The following is a 21,416-nucleotide window of genomic DNA, read 5'->3' as shown; positions in this document are numbered from 1 at the left end:
ACAACTTATTTGTGTACTGATGCTGCGGGTTTGGCATCTCTTTTATATTGCTTACCCTTATCTCGGCGCCCAGAAGCTTTAAGGCCCCTCCGCAAAGTGACCTCTTTGTCTTTTCTCTCCCTCACGAATCGCTGCCGCCTCAAGACTCACTGTTGACAAAGAATCCTCGCACGTTTAGCAGTGAGTTAGGTTAGATATATCGAGGTTGGTGTAGAAAGGGCGGGACTTTTCACCAAGCACCCAGGCGGAGGTCAGAAAAAGTCGGTACTCGTTAGCATAATGATATCGAGGGTCTAAAAGGCACTCGGGTAAGAGTGTCGATGGCGCCGGACTTAATGGGGAGCTGAGAGGCCAAATGCAAATGTGTGTGAAGGTCGTGTTGCATATAGGTGAGAGGCGATGCAACCCTCCTCCTCCTCCTCCTCCTCCTCTTCTCCTTCTTACTCTCGTCTTCCTTATCCCTCGTCTTCATCCCGGTCCTCTTTCTCCGTCTCATCTTTCACATCATCCCTTTTCTTTTTCCTCGTCCTCTTTATCCTCATCATCTCCCCTCCTCTATTATTCATCCTCATTTTCCTTTTCTTCATTATTCCTTCTCCCCTTGTTCCCTCTCCTGCTCCTGCACCACACCAAGCCTTGCCATGTAAAGATAAATCCCTAATCATCCAGCTTTACTTTTTTTTTCCCTCACCGCACACTCACACATTCCTTCCTCTGCCACCCGCTTATTCAGTTGATGTTTTTTTTCCCCTTCTTCTGTTACCGTTACGCTTTTACCGGTCCTTGTTTGATGTCTGGTCACGTTCATGTTTTGGGTATCCTTTTTTGTGTGTGCCCTTTCCTCGCCCTCTTCCCAATCCCTATTCATCCCTTACATTGCGCACTTCGCCTAATCCATATTCGTGTCTGTGGTGTCTTTTTCTTGTATTCCCCTTCATCGCCCTCCTCGCACACCCGTTTCTTATTCTTTGCTTCCTTTACCGCGCTCTGCCTCATTTATATCCTTGCTATACCTCTCCTTTCACTTAATTTGCATCTCTCTGTTATTCCCGTCTCCTTCAACCATGCCACACTCCACCTCCTTATTCAGCATACCAAAGTATAAGTATCAAATCTATTTTTCTTTTATACTTCCATCCGTATGCAAGACTAAGAGAAAAACTGCTGATGTCGCCCAGTCACAATCACCATCCCCCTTGATAAAAAAAAAAATGCCCCGAAGCGCTCCTCCTTTTATAGTCTAAGATAAGCAATTCAAGACGAGAAGGGAGAACCCAAACCCTACATTAGGAGGCGCCTCAGGGGCTCTTAACACTACCCGCAGGACGATCTGATTTCACATGTCCTTGAGCACTGCTGAAAAAATGGCGAAATCGTGAATCTGAAAAAAAGAAGAAAAAAAAACGAGATAGAATAATCCATATAGGGAAAGGGGATGCCGAAAAAAATTTGAAGAGGTGTTAAAGAAGGGCGGGAGAGGAAGGTGTTTATAAAGAGGAAGGAGGGGAGATGAGGAGGGGGCGGGGAGAGGGAAGGTGTAAGGGGGAGAGAAGGGAGAAAAGGGGCGGGACTGGGTTAATTGAAGGTGTATATAAAGAGGAAGGAGGTAGGGAGAGGCGGGGGGCGGGGAGAGGGAAGGCGTATGTTAAGAGGAAGGAGGTAGGGAGAGGCGGGGGGCGAGTATTGAGGGAAGAGTTATATTAAGAGGAAAGAGGGGAGAAGAGGAGGGGGGCGGGGAGAGGGAAGGTGTATATAAAGAGGAAGGAGGGGAGAGGGAAGATCCGTAAGAAGTGCAAAGAGGGGAGAGGGGGTTAGGGGCGGGGGAAGAAGAGCAAAGAGGGGAGAAGAGGAGGGGGGCGGGGAGAGGGAAGGCCTTGGCGGTAGGGTCGACAATAGCGTCTCGTGACCACCGAGTTGTAAGAAGAGTTGTGACTTGTTTAATGACTAAATTCGATGCCGCGGAAACAGCACCGTAAGGAGTAAAAAATAAAGAGAAATAGGAATAAGAGGAATATTATAAAGGCAAAACGTTACATGGGATGCGAGGAAGAGGCAAGGGGGGGGGGGGGGGAGAGAGAGAGAGAGAGAGAGAGAGAGAGAGAGAGAGAGAGAGAGAGAGAGAGAGAGAGAGAGAGAGAGAGAGAGAGAGAGAGAGAGAGAGAGAGAGAGAGAGAGAGAGAGATGGGGGAGTGAGGGTTAAGTGATGGTGCAAAGATAGTGGTGGTCGCTGAGTGGAGGGGACGGGACATGGGAGGGCTCGCTGGGTGTGGGGGACGGGCCATTAGAGGGGTCGCTGAGTGGAGGGGACGGGTCATGGGACGGGTCAGGGGCCAGCGTAAAGATCCATGAGTGAACGTAGTGATCCAAGGCGGGTCGATCGCGGCCGTGTAAGGCGGTATAACTCACTGGCTGACTGGTGATGAGACAAGTTGGCGGGCTGGCTAGCTGGGATTTGTGAAATTTTATTGGCAAGCTTATTGACTGGTAGCTTTGTTGGCTGGCCGGTTGAAATCTGTAAAGTTGATAGTTGACTGGAAAATTTAAATAACCGTGGCTCCTTGGATAATGATTCAGATGAATTAAAAGGAAGCAGTTTCGCATGAGTCAAGCTTCTGTTGTGTTGGTAGCAACGAAAAGGGACAGACCTGAGTATATGGATTCAGGGATAGGCCTCGAAGGTGTGACCCAAAGCCTACGTTTATTTTATTATTAGTCCCGATCCAAAGTCTTGTTAGTGTATCGGCAGTGTTATCGCGGCCCGCGAGATCGGGTAGGGAGACGGGAGGGATTAATTGGAATTTATTGATTATTGTATAAACTCCAGCCTTGAATCCCCTTATATTCACCTTCGTTTTGGCGTCAAAGAGACGATAATTTTTGTTCGAAACAGGGAGTAGAAGAGATGATGAAAGGATCAGTTAAGGAGAGGGAAGGGAGCAAAGCGTGAAGGAAGAGGAGGATGGAGGAAAGAAAGGGTGAGAGAAGAGGAAAGGAAAAAAGGAAAGAGAGTGAAAAGGAAGGAAAGTCCGAGAGATGAGGAGAGAGAAGGAAGGAAAGAGTGAATGAAGAAGAGAGTTGAGGAATGGAAGAGTATAGGAAGAGGAACAGGGTGGAAGGAAAAAGGAAAGGAAGATGAAAGTGACGAATGGAAAGGGTGAAGGAGGTGAAGGAAGAGTAGAGGGAGGAAGGAAAGGGTGCAAGAAGAGGAGAGGGGAGGATGGAGTGTGTAAAGGAAGAGGAAAGGGGGGGATGAAAGGGGAATAGCTGGAGGAGAGCAGAGAAGGGCAGCGGACACTTCGTTACCATCAATAATCACTCCTGCCTCCACATTACCATCCCCATCTGCACACTTTTATTTTCTCTATTCCATTTACCAGATCACTACCATCATCACTATCACTACCCACCATCACCGCAACCACCACCATCAACAATTAACACTAACGCCTCAAAAATTCACCACCAGTACCAGAAGCAAGCAACAATTATTCACACTAGTGCGCGCACACACACACACACACACCTCTCTCTCTCTCTCTCTCTCTCTCTCTCTCTCTCTCTCTCTCTCTCTCTCTCTCTCTCTCTCTCTCTCTCTCTCTTCCCTTTAAGAGGTGTCAGATGAGAGGTAATTATTGTAATGGACTTCCTTCGTAGATACAATACCTGCAGCCATAAAGAAAATACAGACAATAAAAGATATGTAATGAACTAAAATCTAATGTACTACACTATTTGCCGAGTGTAACACTTCCATCAGTTAATTGAAAAAAAAAAAAAGATATAACGGAGGGTTCATAACAAGAAATTCGAGCAAAAATTTATGAACAGACGCGTGCCTGACCGAGTAACGCACGTAACACATCATTGCTGTGGATCGATCTGCCTCTCAAGGTTGTCCACACAGCGGCTAAAAGTAACGGAATGGGAGTGGCAAGGGAACGGTGACGTGTGGTTCATTAAGTGTAATAGCCAGGCATCCGTAACTGATTTTATTCGTAACAGTACCTGGGTCTTATGTTAAGTTCACCATTAACGGAGTATATCACCACGACACAGTGGCAACAATGGATGGCAAGATGTTTGGAAAGTATTATGCATAAATTAATGACAAGTAGTCACAAGCACACGCTATACGCATACTTTTCTCTTCATTCCCTTATTGCTCTCTTCCTATTCCTATCGTTATTTTTCTCTGGTGTTTCATATCATCATTGCATCTGCTATACTTACATAACATACATTCTTCTTATTTTCGGGTGTTTTATCTCGCAGAACAGCCGATGCTATAATGCTGAAGTCGACGCTTCGACAGTTAATGTATAAATGTTTAAGATTGTAATGCAGCTCCGTTTCCCTTGCACAGATAATTGGATTCTGAAGAGATTTATGAGGAAAACGTTGTCAAAATGTTTCATGATGTTTTCATTTCAATTAGGTGACATTTCCCAGACGCTCACTTCACACCTGGATCTTCCTTCATTGCACGCACCGCACGCCTTCGACCTTTTTTTCCTCCAGCCTGTGTCGCCCTTTGCCTTTATCAGGCCAGCTGGAACATGGCACCCTTGAGGCCGCAGTGTGTGTGTGTGTGTGTGTGTGTGTGTGTGTGTGTGTGTGTGTGTGTGTGTGTGTGTGTGTGTGCTTTTCCTGCTGAGAGAGATGTCCTTTTTCTCCAATCACCCCCACCCCCTCAACCACCATAGCCATCACAACCACTACCACCTCAACCACTGTTACTTGTCAATTAGTACTTACTGTCCCTCACGAAGCTCACAGACGACGCCATTCACCACAATCCACGTCACCAGCAGGAGCAGCACCTCCAGTCTTCCCGCCATTCTCCTACTGACGGTGCTTCTCTCCTCTTGGCCTCTTAACTGTTTCTCGTGCAGTTCTGTTGATGCTGCGCTCGCTCTCCCTCTCTTATTACCCTCCTCTTTTTCTTTTCTTCCTCTATTTTATGTCACAAAATGTGACCGTTCCATTTGCTTCACTTCTGTTTCTTCGCGGCACAGGGAACGTGATATGTTTTTCTCCCACCTTATGTTAAAATTACTTTCCAACATTTTTTGACTCAGCTGGTAAAGGATAGATTAGTTTCCTTCAAAGTTAGTTTACTTAATCATTTCACACAACAATTTAAGTCTTTTCTATTCCTCACACTTGGAAGTACCGTCGTTCCGCATTTAGTCACGGCACTTATATATTGTGTTTATCTCAATGGTTTCCAGGCCTTTTTTTCAGGCTGACGTTGCACGACAGAAGTGAAATCAAAGTTGGAAAGGAATACCGAATGAAGTGAATAATGCTTTAAAAATTCTGTTTAGTTTCGCAGCCAGAACAAAGTGATGGCCAGTGTGTCACTGTTCACTACGAATATGATACAAGGGCGCAAAGAGAACCAAAAGGCATATTAACAGCTGTCAGACACCAGCTGAGGCGTGTTGGCGTGGAGGACACGAACCACGTGGCGGGAGTGACGGAGGCCAAAGCGACACAACCTTCCCTTCTGACACCCAGAGTTTAACTGAAGGCCAAGCTCCGCTCCGAGCCTACGCGTCCGTGAGTCCGCGGGTGCAGACCAGCGGATAGTCCGAAACCTTCGTTGTTGCGTCACTGGCACCCGCTTGCCTTATACCCACACACACACACACGCACTCTCTCTCTCTCTCTCTCTCTCTCTCTCTCTCTCTCTCTCTCTCTCTTTAATGTTTTTATTTTGAGAGAGAGAGAGAGAGAGAGAGAGAGAGAGAGAGAGAGAGAGAGAGAGAGAGAGAGAGAGAGAGAGAGAGAGAGAGAGAGAGAGAGAGAGAGAGAGAGAGAGAAAGACAGCGAAAGAAAGCGAAAGAAAGAAAGAGAGAGAGAGAGAGAGAGAGAGAGAGAGAGAGAGAGAGAGAGAGAGAGAGAGAGAGAGAGAGAGAGAGAGAGAGAGAGAGAGAGAGAGAATAAAAGAGAAAGTGAGTATGCACTGATAGATCATCTCACACTTTACATCCTATGCCGAACATATAAGCGGAGGAAAAGGAGGTGGAGGAGATGGGAGGTTTCACTTACCAGTTTCAATCCCAGAATTAATGCCATGTAATCGCCCACGCCATGCCTGGTGGCGGCAACGAGTCACACATCACCTCTGGACTCACCTGCCCCAGGGTCGTCGCCGCCGTGCCGCCGCTACTCCCGCCGCCGCCACTTACCTGGGCAGCCAGGACGGTGGGAGGCAGAGGTGACTTTATTTTTATCTATGGAGGTAACCAGACACCCTCTCCCTCGCCACAGCTGGAAAAGCTTTAGCATCTTCTTCTGACAGTTCAATCGGCTGACTTGTTATCGGCCTTGTAATTAATTCCACAGAGTGAGCCAACCCAAGACGGTGCCCGGCAGTACATGGGCGGCGAATGGCCCTCTGATGAAAGTACGGCACGTTCAGGCGAGGCTGCCTCGGGGCCAGGGATTTAGTGAATACAAAAGTTGTATATTCGAATACGAATACAAATACTTCAAATTACAACGAATAAGAATACTAATTGGAATACATTGAAATGGTTTTAATTCGAATACAATTAAGAATATTTGATGAAAGTATTCATTGAATACATTCATGAATACTTTTCATTAGAAGAAACCTTCTCGATGTACCTGGGTATAGCACTGTTCTATAGTTATGCAACATGTGGTGAAACATGTGGTGAAACATGTGGTGAAACTTGTGGTGAAACATGTGGTGAAACTTGTGGTGAAAATTGCGATTTATATTGGTATTGTACTTGTGTATGTCCACATCCGAAAGCGAGGGAGAAGACAGTTATTCTTGGTATTACGGAATAAGACTTTAGAGCTAAAATGCCAGACGAAGGCAAGAACCCTCCCCCCAAAAAAGGAGATGGAAAATCGATCACCCTTGCCCATGATGATCTTGTCACGCTACTTAGCCGTCATACCTTGAATGATTTTAGTAGAGTGCAGGGACTCTTATATTTTTGTGGTGGAGAAGAAAAAAGTAGCAAAGCACCAAACCTCCCATGCCATAAGCTAGCAAAGAAATGGATAGAGGATATTGAAAGCCGGACACAGGCAAATTGGGACACTACCGGAAAGATTGAGTTAGCCAAACAATATGCCCTGGGAGCAGCGCGATCATCTCCTCGGTTGTATCACTAGATGTAAGACTTGTAAGGACCTTTTCGGTCCTCCAGAAAGAATTGGGAGAGGCAAAACGGCGGACAGGAGAAAACATCCGCACCTTCCTCATCCGCCTGGAGACATTGAGAGACGAGTTGATCGCTCTCAAGCCTGACAATGCCAGTTTGCTAAATGAGATAACCGCTTTACGGCTCAGAGAGGCTTTCCCTCCGGCCCTCTTACTCATCCTAACGGAGGAAGAAAAGGGGGACCCACAGAAGGTATTAAAGAAAGGGTATGAGTATATTAAAGCTTATCCAGAGTCGAAGCTATCCGATGCCGATATCGCCAAAGAAATAAAAGTGCTGAACGTCTGTTCCACCCAGGCATCCGGACCCAAACATGTCTCACAAGCCCGTCCTCCACGCCCTCCAGGCCAGTCATATTACCCGATACCCCAAAGGGGAGGACGGCACGCCGCGCCACCTACACGCCCAAATGGGAACGCGCCCACGCCACCCACATGTTATGCTTGTGGGTATGTAGGACACATGGCTCGCGATTGCACATATGGAAGGCAGTATAGGGGTGCCTACCACCCACCAACGGGCTCTCGGTACCCTCAGTACCAGCCCACTCGAAACAGGCGTCAGCCTGTCTCGCCTTGCGCTGCCTGGCGCCCGGAGTACACGGCCGGTCCCTCACCCTGCAGCTCCTGGCTCAACCCCTGACCACGAGAAGAACAAAAAAACGACCCCAGAGTAGCTGCGGCAGTCCACGGCCCTACCAACGCCCTCACGTTGAGATTGTACGTAGGCGCTAATGCACAAAAGGAGATGGTTTACGCAATGCTAGACACAGGAGCAGGAGCGTCCCTAATAGAAGAAGATTTATTTAGGAAGGTAGGCGGAAGATGATAGTTACAGAACCTCTCTCCATACAAGGGGTAGATCGGACTCAATCCCTAATAAAGGAATAGCCGAAGTAGTAGTAGACTTTGGGCACGGAGAAATTAAAGAAAAGTTTGTAGTAATATCACAAGGTATAGTGTTACCAACAGCAGTTTTGTTGGGCCTAGAATTTATGTGGAGACAAAATGTGGTAGCTGCACCGCTGGCCACACCTGGGCAGTTTAGTGTAATGGTGGGCGCCTACCCAGTGGAAGTTCATTCCTGGCTGCGGACGATATGAGCCCGTACCCAGAAGATCATAAACCTACTTTAGACGAGATGGAGGAAGTACCAGTGAAAGCATACGCTATTAACGTGGCGTCCTTGCTACCAGGCACGGCAGGGTATGTCACTCTGGAGGCAGAGATTGGCAGAGCCCAGCAAGCCTTATTTCTCCCAAGGTCCAATGATATCCCTTCTTCATTTTTATTTCCGGGTTCGTAACCTTAACTCCTAACGTCAAACAAACCAAAGGCAAATTCATCATTCCCTATGCTAACCCAACTGAAGAAACTATTGAGATGCCAACAGGTGAAGTGATGGGACACATTTATTCTTGTCACTCAGAATACTATCAATCATCGACTAATGAATGTGTAGCGGCTGTCACAAAACAGCTACAAAGCCGCCTGTCACCCAGTCAAGTAAGCAGATGGTACTCGATAAGCTGATAGACGAGCTATTTTACCCTCACAACGGGAAAATTGCTGTCTGAAGGCTTAACCCGCAAGTATCCTGATGTGTTTGCTCTAAAAACGAGCCACTCACTATTACCCCTATTATGTTCACACTTTAAGGCTAAAAATGACAAGCCTATATATAAAAGCCATACCCAATACCAGTAAAATATCATAAAGAAATAGAGATTCAGCTCAAGGACCTTGAGGCCCAGGGTATTATACGCCCTAGTGCGTCACCCTACAGCGCACCTCTAGTCCCTGTTGCTAAAAAGGATGGTGGAGTCAGACTTTGTCTCGACTTCCGCGCTCTGAACGATGAATTGATTGATGACAAACATCCACTCCCTAACATTAACCTCATTTTGCAACAGTTAGGGGAAAGTAAAGTATTCACCTCCCTTGATTTGCGCCAGGGCTACCACCAAGTCCCATTGGCAGAGGAATCTAAACACTTGACAGCCTTCACGACACCTTATGGCCTCTATGAATTCACTACAGTCCCTTTGGATTAAAACAGCACCTGCAGCCTATCAACGGATCATGAATCAAGTTCTCATAGGTCTGACAGGAAGAATTGTACATGTATACCTTGGTGATTTGATAGTACAAGGGAAAGACATGGACCATCACCTAAAGAACCTCCATGCCGTCTTGGACAGACTGCAGAAGGCTCACCTGTCCTTAAGACTAGATAAGTGTTCCTTTTCAAAGAGCAAGTAGATTATCTGGGTCACATTGTTAGTGCTTCTGGCTTGAAGCCTCAGCCCTCAAAGGTACAGGCGGTGCAACAACTCACTCCTCCGAAAACAGTCAAAGAACTTCAAGGTTTCCTGGGATTGGTTAACTTTTATAGGAAATTCATTAAAGACTTTGCCAAGATAGCATCCCCACTTAATAATTTACTCAAAGGGAGGAAAGTAACCAAGAACGATAAGACACATCTGGAGTGGAATGAAGAGGCATTGCATGCATTTAGCAGAACAGTCTAACGACTGACATTGTTTTAGCCTTTCCGGATTTCCGGAAGCCCTTCAATCTCACCACAGATGCGTCAGATAAGGCAATAGGTGGTGTGTTGCAACAAAAGGATGAAAATGGTAATTTACGTCCCATAGCATATTTTAGTAGAACCCTGAATGGAGCAGAACGTAACTACTCAGCGGTAGAGAGAGAAGCTTTAGCAGTCATCTATGGCCTCAGTACTAACCGACCCTTATCTTGGGTTATAGGATACACATCCTGTCGGACCATAGACCACTGACCTGGCTGTTAAAAAGCACAGTACCTAGCAGCAGGATTGCACGCTGGCAGACACTTCTAGGAGAATTTGACTTTAGTATTGATTATCTCCCAGGCTCCAGCAACATGGTAGCAGATTTTTTGTCAAGGATTAGGAATCAGGAGAGTGACGTGATAGAAGGCGAATTGGATGCTCGAATTATGTCTGTCACCCTTACGGGTGGACAGGACACGTCTGTCGCCTCTCCGGAGGGACATGACAAACAGGATAAGTTTCTCCATTGGAGTCTTGCTGGACTCATGGAGCACCAGGATCGCGATCCTGAACTGAGAGAATTGAAGCATGCTTTTGAACAAACCACCGGTGGTAACGTACATGAGAGAGATGAGAGAAAGGTTGCAGAGAGGAGCAATGTAACGTTAAATGCAGCTAAGAGGCACTTCAAAAAACTGCCTCTTAGTGAAGTGTGTGTAGAGAACGGCATTCTAGACCGCGATGTTTGCGATGAATACAACAAGCAGAAAAGACTGGTTATCGTTCCACCAAGCTACATTCCTAACGCGTTAGCTTTGGCGCATTCCATGCTACCTGCAGGGCATGGAGGCACTAAGGTTACGTTGGCACGCTGTCGCAAGTTTGCGTACTGGCCGGGAATGAAGGCGGACGTGGAGCAATATGTCAGATCTTGTCCTGTCTGTTGTCGGTTTAAGAAGAGGGATCCCGCCAGCTCCACTTATGAGGTATCCAGAGGTTGGCCAACCGTTTGACAGAGTCCATATGGATATTGTCGGACCTTTGTCTGTTTCAGACGAAGGCTATAGGTATGTACTGATAGTGATAGACGTCCTGTCACGCTTCTTGGTAGCAACCCCCCTTCGTACGAAGGCAGCCAAGGAAGTGGCAGCTGCGTTCTACAAGAACGTAGTCTGTGTACACAGCATCCCGCCGATTCTAGTCACGGATCAAGGAAAGGAGTTCGTCAACACTCTTACGAGAGTTGACTCAGTTGTTACAGATTGATCATCTAAGGACAACTCCTTATCACCCGTCTGCAAACGGTGTGATAGAAAGGCCTAATGGCACCTTAATAAATATCTTGAAAACTTTGTGCGAGGACAATCGCGGTATCTGGGACCAAATGCTTCCGGTTGCAACACACGCCTACAACACTGCCTACCATCGTGTTCTGAAAGATTCACCATTTTTCTTGCTTTTATCTCTGGACCCAAAAGATCCATTTGAAGTGCTTGAGAATAGACTCCAACCTTGTTATGATGTAGACAGCTATAAATCATTTAATTCTAGTGTCGCGCAGCGTACCTATAAACTATGTCAGACCAATATAGATATAGGATGGCAGGAGTCAGAAAGAATGTTTAGGAAATCCAAACCCAAACAGGTGGTAGTAGGAGATCGGGTCTACTTAAGGCATGTATGTACAAAGGGCGAACCAAAGAAGCTCCAGCCCTTGTTCAATGGACCTTTAGGTGCTAGAAAAATAAGCCCTGTAGTCTTACGACTGCGTCATGTTAGAGGTGGTAAGATCAAGACAGTTCACACAAATAATGTTCAGGTCGTTCACGAGGACTCTCTGGCTTCCATGACTCTCCTAATGTCAGGCGTGCATACCCTCTCCCTGATCAAGTAGTAGAAGTGGACCCACTCCCATGACTTATTCCCCTGAGGAGCCGCTGCCATTGTCCTTTCCAGCTCCTTCCGAGCTCTCCTCACCGGCTCCTGTCTCCTCAGATGCTTCAGAGGTCCCCTCATTGGTTCCCTCAGCTCCTTCAGAGCCCTGTGTCAGTCGCTCATTACGCTCCAATACGGTATCCCCTTCTCTCCCCAATGTGATGGACCGCCCTCTTGAGTATCGCCAACGACCAACGAACTGATGCCCCTATAATTACAGATCCTGGGTGTTGCCCTCTCCTTGTCTTCCATTGATCCTCCTGGAGCAACCCATTCGTCCCGGCCTCGTCTTCTCCCCAGTCTTTAAGATGCTGTTGACAGGACGGTACGATATTGTCCCTGTCGTCATCAAGACTGACGACATCCAACGTCCTCTCATCATCGTGGCAAATCTAACAGCGGAAGTTTCATGGTCGATTGAACATATGAATCAATCGTTCCCCACTGTTGGTCTGCTCAGGCGCTCTCTAGACTCTTTTCACATTGAGTTTGAGAAGTTATTCAAAGATCTTAACAGCTTCCTGTCGGCTATGAGTGGTAGAGATGGAAGCCTTTCGGACTCGCCAGAAGCGAGGAGCCGTGGATTTCCTTGGCTCGGTAGCAAACCTCCTTTCGGTACGGCCACTCAGGCCCAAATAGATGTGATACACGGAAGCTCTCCCAGCTCTACACTCTGTCCACAGAAGAGAGACGTCAACTTAACCTCCATCAGGAAGTCCTCAACGCCACAGTTCGGGACCTCCGTCATATTCATTCTGCCATCTCCCGTCTAGAGTCCGCCTCGGCTTTGGCCTCAGCTATTATCCGTCAGTTCTCACTAAAACCTTGCAAATTGAAGGGAAATGCGTATTTTGGAGACTATCCTTCTCATTCAGTTGGCACTTAGTGACCTAAATCATGATACTCTGAATCTCAAGCTTGGCCTTCAGCAGCTGTCCCAAACGCAGGTTTCCCTCTCCTCCTTCCAAATGATGTACTATTTCGTGTGCTCAGCAATGCGTCACCCATTACCCAGGCTTACTTTTCCCTGCAGCACATGAATATTTAGCATTGTATAGAGATGTCTCTAGGGTTATTTCTAAAGGTACGCTTTCCTCAGGAACCCTTCACTTCTACTTACAAATCCCATGAAAGGGGATCCTCTGACGTGCTCGATGTGTTTAAAATGGACGCGTTGCCTTTTCATCTTGATGGCACGCCATATTTTCTGCACACCGACACGCTTTCCACTTACCTTGCGGTTTCTGAAGACCGCACTCACTATATGCTCTTAGACTCCTTGGACCGCTGTACTAAACACCACCTGCTCTATGTATGTCCCCTGTCGCCCCTGTCTACTCGACTTCTGTCCAGCGCTGCGAGATCGCTCTCTTCTCGATCACCCAGACGCCCTCTCGCTGTGTTCTAAGTCTCTCCTCAGAGTCTTCCCCGGTCTTCATCCCGTCTCCAGCGGGCTGGGTCTTCGCTACCGATTCTCCCCAGGTGGTCACCATGGTCTGCCCGGACAGCCCGGTCTCCAAATACAGGCAGACCATCAACGGGACGGGTCTCCTCAGCCTCGGTATGGGCTGTAGTGCCCACTCCGACGCCTTCAGCCTCCCTGCCTCTGCTACTATGGACGGTGACGCCCGCTGACGGTTCATCGCGCCCCTTCCACATCGGACGTGACGTCTCATCGCTCCTGGCCAAGACTCCCTTGGCCCCTTCCTCCCCGCCGCCGTCGCCCGGGTCGTCTCTGGCCCCCTGCTGGACCTCCTCCAGCACTTCACGCGCTCCAGGAATCCGTCTCCGGTCCCCGCCTTCGACCCCTTCCTCCCTTGGTGGGGGTGGCTGCTCCTCCTCGGCGTCGTCTTCATCGCCGGTGGGGTGGCCTTCTTCTGTCTCTTCAGGTCCCGTCTCTCGCAGGACTCCTCCCCCACGATCCCGCCATCCCCGTCTGGGCCCTCCATGGTCGTCCGCCGGGCGGAACGCTTTGTGCCACGCGGACGTGGCGTGATTTTAACGGGGGGTATGGTGCCCGCGAGCCGCGACACCACTCGTGTCATCATCATCTTCACCGGCAATATTTTCCGATGACAACAGCGGTATCGACCGCTAAAACACAACACGGACTCCAACACATGATTGTCCCCACTGTTCATTTACCAACCTATACACAATTGTAATTGCCCATTAACGCACCCGCTTATCTCTATAAGCATAAACACAATAACCGCGGCCTAAAACACGAACAGCCGCGGAACAAAATGTTATGAAAACAAAGCTGCGTCACCGCGTGAATTAAGCATGTCGGTTAGGTAGATTATTGTATGAGCTCGGTGTGAGTTTGATGTATGACTCACACGCCTGACGTATTACCCTCGCGATATCTGCCTATATAAGAAGCATTTTCTCCAGGCTTGACCTCAGATTAACCAGCACTCTGTTCGTGGCTGGACACTCAGTTGTCCTTCCCTAGACAACATGGGTAGAACATTCATCGTTGCTACTGTGAGTATGGAGTAATGTGGTACCATAGAGGAAAGCGTATCTAACATATCTATTGTGTTCTATTATCTTAGTTTTACTTAGGATTATATTTCTATGATACTTTATTGTGTGAGTTTTTACTCAATATTATACCAGTGTTAACGTCAGTAACCAATAGTGAAAGAAAACCTGAAGACTCATTGAGTCTAGTAAGCCAGTTGCTGGTTTAAACAATATTTTTACCCTCTGTAATATTAAGTAGTATTAAGGTAGAATAAAATACATATAAGAAAGGCGACACCGTTTCATCACCCCATTTACGAACTCCTTTAAATACTCCTAAAAGTACCAGAATTTTAAGTCAAGTGTCACTAATACAAACAGTGTGTCGTCTACCTTGTGTGCCCGGATTGCGGGTTACAACATGTACAAGGCGATCACGCGTCCGCCCAGGAAGCTAGAGTTGTAAGGAAGAACGGCTGTTATTTCTGATAATAAATTCTGAAGTATTCGTCAGATTATTATTCGCAGAATACGAATATTTTTTCCTTGCATTCGAATACCAATGTGAATACTTTGATCACTGGGTTACAAAAAAAATCGGAGTTGTTTAAGTTTTTTCAACTGACTTAAGACAAATTTGCACCGCTGAATCCGAAAATGACATCCTTTTCTCTCGATCAGGTCAGGTTTTTGTGATAAGTCGATTTTTAAAAAAAATCCGATCTTATAACTAAATCGATTACATTTTTGTGACATTTTTGATTGATTTTTTTCAATATTTCTCATCCGAAATAGGTTTTTAAGGTAAAAAATCGTTTTCTAAGACAACATTAATTAAATGTTACAAAAATGGATAAGTGTACATTGAATAGTAGACATTGATAAAGTTAAGTACATATAAATTAGATATTAGGTCCTCATCGTTCAAAATTCAGGGCATGAACTTCCGTTTCTTCGAACTCCTAGAATGCTCAGCGGTAGGGATGTCTCTCTTCAGAGTCCAACAGTAATCAGCCATCATGACTGCATCCCAGCGTCCCTGATACCTGGTCTCCATCTCTTTCATGTCCTGATGGAATCTCTCCCTCTGCTCGTCGCTCATTGATCCCAGATTCTCAGAAAACTGACCCACATATGAAAATAAGTAATGCAATTTGATGCTTATGTTGCATCCGAGGTTTCTGAAAGCAGTCAGCATATTGATGACAAGTTCTGCGTAGTTCCTGGCCTTCACCTCCAAAGCTTTGCCTTCAAAAAGACTCATGAATTGCACACGCTTGGTGACATCATATTGCATTAAATTAGCGGCTTCCTCAAACCGCGCTTTAAATATCTCAATCATGTCACCTTCCTTGAAATGATTAATTAAGCTTTAGCTTTGGGGAAACTACTTTATTATTATGAGAGTTATCACCATTCCCATTATTCGCTGCTAGCTCGGCCAATTTTACTGCATGGGCCTCCTTTTCTCGCTCTCTCTCAACTTCCAGTTTCCGTAATTCTAGCTGGTGTAGCTCTCTTTCTCTTTCTCTCTCTGTGAGTATGTACTCTCTGGTCTCCTTAGCATTGAACCCTATCTCTTCCGCTTCCTGTTCCCACTGTGATATAGACATCTTGCTAGATGAATACTTCGAGCTTAACAGCCAATACTTCTCCTATGGAGTGTGAGGTCAGGTTACTGTTCCGGGCGCCAATTGATGTGGGGTTCTTGAAAACGGTCTGGACTTCTGAAGACCTCGATGAATTATCAGCAATAAAAATATAAAATAAATTATCTTAAAATTGAGTTCTCAGACTCACAGCCCCCTTTAAGTCACTTGTTTTTGACCAGTCACACTACATAGGGTAAGCAAAGACCAGATGAACCTGCTCTTAAGTTTATTTAAAACAACAAGGAAAACTCGCTGGAAATAAGGAATAATTAAATTAATCCAGGCACACAGCTACCTAGCTAAATGGCTTAAACTACCCTAGGCACGAACTGTACTTAGCTGTAGATGGGCGCGCCTGAAGCCGCACACTGATGCCACGTGGTCCGTCCGCCCAACGTTGGAGTCCTCCAGCCTCTTCTCGTAACCTCCCAAGGAGCTCCACACAGCAAACACGCCTCTCGTACCTCCCAAGGGCTTCCCTGACCTGAAGCACACAGTCGCCTGACTTGTGGATGCCTGCAGATGGTAGGAAGACCACCACGATGAACACACGTGGCGGGAGAGGGAGAAGGAGCGTCCGGTCAGCACGAGATCACATGGAGAAGAGAACGGTGCGCCGCCGACTCACGGTCACTCAGCAGCCCCGGCCCGCGGTCAAGATGCCAGCACTCGCCACAACTGACATCTCTCGTTCTGTGTAACACTTAAACTAACGCCCTAACGGCTATGGGTTATTATTTATTAATAACCTAACACCATGCACTAAGTAATAGTGGGTCATGTATCCCACACATAGTTCAGCTTTGGCAGCAATAAACGAATATGAATTGAATAAGCTCCGCCCACTTTTGTGCACTAACCCGTTGAAAAGTAAGAATAATGCTTCCGCGGGAGAGGAATTCCACGGAATATTCCACTCGTCTATTCTTGGAATGAGGAAATCATGACACTACTTTGTGACCAAGTAAGGTGCCCTTGAGCCTGCTTCTGATTAGAAAATGTGATCACCTGCAGAGCTTACGAATTCGTGATCACCTGCTGAGTTTAAGAAATTGTCATCACCTGCAGAGCTTACGAATTCGTGATCACCTGCAGAATTTAAGTAATTGTCATCACCTGAAGGATCCCAGAAATCCAGGTTTACACCTGGTGAGTCTATGTCTTCCTGTTTTCTTCGCCGTAAGTTCTTACAAAACGCTGTAAAAAGCTTTCAGAGGAACTGCTTACGTAAGAGTATAGTAGGTACAAATATGGACTAATCAACAATTTTAAGGTGTTTTAAAATTTTGTTTGAAATCGTTACAATGGTAATAAAATAGATAACTACAGTCTGTTCATATTAACTTGGACAATTTGCACCTAGAAGCCCCTCCTCCATACTGGCTAAGTTCCGCCCCCCTTTCATCTGATTGGCTGTTCATGACATCATGCATTGTCTCAATGACACGTACCAAATATATATGATTGAGATAATATAGTTAATTTCATGATTAAAAAATATTCGTAATTTAATTGAATGACGGCCCTCTAACAATCAATGACATCACCTAAGAAACAAAGTACTATAATAATACTGCCAGTTTTCAAGGGAGAACGAGCTCTTCAAAACAAGCAATGTACAGCAGTAGCACTGAAGGCGATAGTAGGCTACCTATAAAGTAGTGCACACTTTCCGTCATTATTTCCTACATAGCTAGCTCATTCACATTGGCATACTAAATATAATCACAAAAAATATGTTCTACAAAACTGTTATAGAGGAAGAAACGCTTACCAAAATCTCTCCTGAGAACCTCAATATTTCGAAGACGGTTGAACATAGAAAGATTACTGACGAAGGAGGTGAGATAAAAAATGAAGTAACAGTTGTACAAAATGTTACTAAAGATGAAGACAGTAAAGGAACAGGAAACAAAACTGTCATAGACGAAGAATCGCTTACCAAAATCTCTCCTGAGAACCTCAATATTTCGAATACGGTTGAACATGGAAAGCTTACTGACGGAGGAGGTAAGACAGAGGCAGAAGGCAGAACCGAAAATGTAACTGTGAGCAATAAGGAAGAAAAAAATGACAAAACCGGCAAATATGAAGGAAAGTTCATCGTCGCCATAGAAGAGCGAATGATACGTGTACAGACTGCCCTGGTGATCCTCGTGATGGGGAAGGACGCATCTGAAAAGGTTCTGTCTGTTCTGAACGAAATTCTTGACTATCCGAGACTGAAAGGAACAACAGTGAAAAAAGTGGCCCCCGCCGTAAAGGGAAAAACTTTAACCTTGGAACACAACATAACACAGTAGCTGGGAAAGTTATAACCTCTGTAAGGGAAAAGGCTGTCACTCGTCCACCTAACCAACAGTCAACAACACCACAATGTCCCTCAACGCCCAGCTGTTTGCGATAGGTCCCAAAACTAAGTTCCCTAAAAAAGTGTTCCTAATTTTCTTGTCTTTTCTTATTCCGTGTCTATCTATCTTATTATGGTGTAGAATAAACATTTAGCGTCTCTATGGAAACCTTGCGTTAAAGTTGAATCTACGTATTGGAAGCTGTAAAAGTCTTGGGAGTCGTATCGCCACATTTCATTATCTCCGTAGACTTCCCTCCCTCTCTCACTCTCCTCTTTCCTCACCTTTTCCTCTCCTTCCAAACTCCTCTCTCTCTCTCTCTCTCTCTCTCCTGTGGGGGAATGGGAGTTGGGGTGAAGAGGAAAAGGAGGGAGGGAAGAAGGGGAGTATGAGGAGGAGGGGAGGAATAGGGAAGGGGGGTTGGGGGTTAGAGGGGGATGATGGGTAAGGGTGTGTGGGGCAATGGGAGTTGGGGGCAGAGGAGAAGGGTAGTAGGAGGGGGAGGAGGGGAGTAGGGAAGGGGGGGAGGGTGTGTGTTCGTGTGTCTGTGTGTATGTCTGCAAGTTTCTTTTTATATCTTTTCTTCTTTCTGTCTTTTTTCTCTTTATTTATTTTCTTTTTTCTTTTCTTTCTCTTTTTTTCTCTTCCCTCCCTCCTTCCTTCTTTACCTTCTCTTTCTCTCTCCCCTTCTTCCCTCCTTTCTGTTGATCTTTTCTCTCTCTCTCTCTCTCTCTCTCTCTCTCTCTCTCTCTCTCTCTCTCTCTCTCTCTCTCTCTCTCTCTCTCTCTCTCTCTCTCTCGCTCTCATCACCTTCTTTCCTTCCCTTCCTTCTTTCCTTTCCTCCTTTATTACTTTCTTCCTCCTTTCCTCTCCTTTCTTCCTCCCTTTCCTTCCCCCGTAAGTGTGGAGGGAGGGAAAGTTCCTCACCACCGACTGTTGCTTAAATTACAGGCTCACGGAGTAGAGGGTAAAGTTTTGAACTGGGTAACGGCGTGGCTTAGCAATATGAAGCAAGGAGTGAAAATCAATGGTAAAAGATCTGACTGGGGCTGTGTTACGAGTGGGGTCCCACAAGGTTCGCTATTAGGTCCACCTTTGTTTATTATTTATACCAATGACTTAGATACAGGAATTAGTAGTGATGTCAGTAAGTTTGCCGATGATACCAAGATCGGTAGAGTAATTGAGTCGGATCAGGACGCTAGTATTCTCCAGGATGAACTGAACAGATTGTATGACTGGGCGGATATGTGGCAGATAGAGTCAATGCAGGGAAGTGTAGTATTCTGAGTGTAGGTAGGAACAACCCCTCACATAACTATTGCTTAAATGACACTCCCATAAGCAGGCCTGAGTGCGAGAGGGATTTAGGGGTCTTAGTGAGCTCTGATCTCCGTCCAAGGGCACAATGCATTCAAGCTAGAAATCGAGCAAACAGGGTACTGGGTTTTATTTCAAGGAGCGTAAGCAACAGAAGCGCCGAGTTCTTCCTCAAGCTATATTTAGCATTAGTTAGACCTCATCTTGATTATGCGGTTCAGTTTTGGTCACCTTACTATAGAATGGATATCAATATGTTAGAATCGGTGTAGAGGAAGATGACTAAGATGATTCAAGGGTTACGAAACTTGCCATACGAGGAAAGACTCAAACAGTTAAACTTGCATTCTCTAGAAAGGCGAAGGGTGCGTGGAGACATGATCGAGGTTTATAAATGGATGAAGGGCTTTAATAAGGGGGATATTCATAAGGTTTTATTGGTAAGAGAACCGGGTAGGACACGTAGTAATGGGTTTAAACTGGATAAATTCAGATTCAATAGGGACATAGGCAAAAATTGGTTTACTAACAGAGTGGTAGATGAGTGGAACAGGCTGAGCAGTCATGTGGTGACTGACTGCCAATACAACTGTCACAATCAAAAATAGATTAGATAGATTCAGTGATATAATATAGTTTGTCCAGTATGGTGACTCGCTAATATAATGACGATTTTCACGATACAGGGAATATATAGTGACTTGTTGTGCTGTATAGTGATTGGGGAAGGTATGGTGCTTCTGTGTGATGAGTGTGAGGGACGGGAATAGTGAGGAAGAGGCGAAAATAGTGAAAAAGTCAACCTTAGTTTGTCCAGTATGGTGACTCGCTAATATAATGACGATTTTCACCATACAGGGAGCTTATAGTGACTTGGCGTACTGTATTGTGATAGGGGAAGGTATGGTGCTTCTGTATGGTAAGTATGAGGGACGGGGATAGTGAGGGAGAGGCAGGAGATTGTGATATATGGTGAAGGGTAGGCCTGACGAGGTATTTTTTTGTTATTATCATTATTATTATTATTATTATTATTATTATTATTATTATTATTATTATTATTATTATTATTATTATTATTATTATTATTATTATTATTATTATTTCAGGCTTGGAGATATCATCACTACTGCCATCAACACCAGTCACCTCCATCTATCAACACCCCCACCACCAGCCCAGTAGGATTATCTCCCTGCTCTCAACACCAGTCAACACCGTTTACCGTTGATGAGGTTTCAGGCCCCGCTGTACTGTCAGCGCAGCGCTCCGCAGGGCCGTCAGTAATAATGATGTTAGCCTCTAATAATCCTCGATATGCACCTATTCACAACGTCGTAGTGAGTGAGTGAGTCTTAATTGCTTTCATGGATAACTTACTGATGTCCCTTTAATAAACATGGCATCATTATAGCCACTTGGCCATGTTTTGGTTCGTGCTAATTACAATATCTTTCCTTTTTATAGTATCACAAATATCCATTGTTTCCTTTTCCATTTATCTGATATTTTCTTTATATTATCACAATTCAATGTCCAACGATTATTTCCAATTCACTGAACATTTATCACACACAGTTTATCTTCGAGTCTCAAACACCAATTAATAGACATGATCGGTTATGTTACGAATTCTTTCAATTTCAGTTTGAAGAACTACACAGCACTGGTCATTCGTTGAGTGGTTGATTTCAGGGTTCTTGTACCTCACACAGTTTATGCATTTCCTCTCAGCCATGGAGCAATCTTTTGATTTATGATCACCAGCGCACTTGTAACATTTTGGGGCTTCTCCATTGTTCTTGGCAGTGCAGTTGGCCTCAAGATAGCCGTATCTCTGACAGTGGTAACATATGATTGCGTGGTATTTATCTCTCACAGTGTACACTCCCCATTCTAGTTTTTTCTTGTCATGATGTTTATGAATCAACGCTACAGTCACC

At 45.6% G+C, this 21,416-nt stretch overlaps 1 long non-coding RNA gene across 1 annotated transcript in view; it reads left to right on the top strand.

Moving 5' to 3' along the window:
* LOC126996648 (uncharacterized) overlaps nt 1-21,015 on the top strand; it is a 177,405-nt gene extending 156,390 nt beyond the window's left edge. The window contains exon 5 of the long non-coding RNA XR_007751323.1: nt 20,583-21,015. This is a non-coding gene — a long non-coding RNA (uncharacterized LOC126996648). The remainder of the gene's footprint in view (nt 1-20,582) is intronic.
* Nucleotides 21,016-21,416: the final 401 nt, after the last annotated feature.

The sequence above is a fragment of the Eriocheir sinensis genome, chromosome 10 (genome assembly GCF_024679095.1).
Source record: "Eriocheir sinensis breed Jianghai 21 chromosome 10, ASM2467909v1, whole genome shotgun sequence".
NCBI classification, from domain to species: domain Eukaryota; kingdom Metazoa; phylum Arthropoda; class Malacostraca; order Decapoda; family Varunidae; genus Eriocheir; species Eriocheir sinensis.
This window is presented reverse-complemented; position numbering and strand designations above follow the sequence as displayed.